Below are 1,656 nucleotides of genomic sequence, written 5' to 3'. Positions count from 1 at the left end.
CAAGGAAGAAATCTTTATTCCAAATTTGTTTTTCTTTCTTCCAAGGGAATGTAAATTTTGAGTTTAAGGTTCATGGTTCTGTCAGGCTGTGGAGAAACCTTGCAGCAGAAGCTAGCTTAGTGCTTTGGAATTTTCCTTCCTTGCTTTCCCACTGAGCTGCCTTGTTCCCTGGACCACACAGCTTTCTTAAAGATTGGGCCTGAGATCCTTGTGCAATCACAGGGATCTAAGGACTCCAGGTAATTCTGTCAGATGTAGAACCATTTTATAGTCTCTTGACCACAACATGTTGATTAAAATCTAAAAAGGAAAAACTTTGGAATCTTGTTTCAATGAGCAGCAGAAGACTTTGCCAGGTTTTTTTCTATATTTCCCAAGCACACAGGAGACATTTTCTTGTCCTTGCTATTCTTCAAGTCTCTTGCCTTCAATGCGGGGTAGAAAATTGATACCAGAGGTCAAGATACTTCAGAAGTTGAAATAGGTATTAAAAACTATTATTTTTGTGTATCTCTACATTTAAACAATTATCATTTAGATATCAAATTTTGTGGTATAATGTCTTAAAACTGTGTGAAATAAATGTTGTGTAAAGTTTTTCATTTACCATAGATTAAAATGAAACAGTCTTTAATCATATTCATAAAAAATGTAACTTATTTAAAGATAGGCAACTGTTTTATCACTGAGCTGTGTGCACATATATAGCTTAATCCTTGAATTTTGGAGACACTGTCTCACTATGTAAGCTCAAATGCTCTAAAGTTCCAAATATTCCTTTAACTTCTTCAATGACGGGATGAAGGCTGTTTCTATCTCACTAGGTTGGATTAATACTGTTATCGTGTGTTCCTCTCTTCGATCTTACCTCGTTGATCTTTTTCATAACAGAAAAACTCTTTTGTGGTTAACTCTGGGCCTGTTGACTCCCTAATAATCTATATAACTCAGAAAGTCTTAAGTGAGTTCAAATTTTGGATCTCTTTCAAAGGGCTTAACTGATTACTCATCAAAGGCTTGTGTAGGGCAGTGCTGTTAACATAGCTTTCCTTTTTCATTGTTGCTTGAGGTGAAAACATGAGAGGTAGGAAACCCACAGAATTTTAGTATCCAAATGTCACATACCCAAATTCCATAAATCTGTATAAACTAACATAGTCTTTGTTTTTGATAACAGTTACTTTGCCCATACTCTGTGTTCTACTTTATTCCTAGGGCAGGAATATGAAGACAACAAAAATTACAAATGGCCACGCAGTGTCCTCAGTTTTGGTAATGGCCTATAAAATCAGGGTGGTGACAATAATTATGAACTGAGAGCTTTCCTGATACTAGGCATTCAACCTTAATGGCTTGAGCATACTGAACTTTACATCGCCATTTTCAATATTTCATTTATCTAAATAAGAAAAATACAAGATGAATTAACCCTTGAAATTATCACCTGGAATTCATTCTGTAGACCAGGCTAGCCTTGAACTCATCGAGACCTACCTTCCTCTACTTTCTACACAAACAATAAAATATCACTCTTGTCAGCGGATTGAGCCTCTAAGAGTATAATTCAGAGAGCTACATAAATGAAGTTTTCAAAAAAAATTATCTACTCATATTTACCACTTCCATTTTAGATCTATTGCCATTTTATGAATTTGT

Source organism: Rattus norvegicus, chromosome 6 (genome assembly GCF_021556685.1).
Source record: "Rattus norvegicus strain SHRSP/BbbUtx chromosome 6, alternate assembly SHRSP_T2T, whole genome shotgun sequence".
NCBI classification, from domain to species: Eukaryota; Metazoa; Chordata; class Mammalia; order Rodentia; family Muridae; genus Rattus; species Rattus norvegicus.
Note: the sequence above shows the minus strand (reverse complement) of the source record.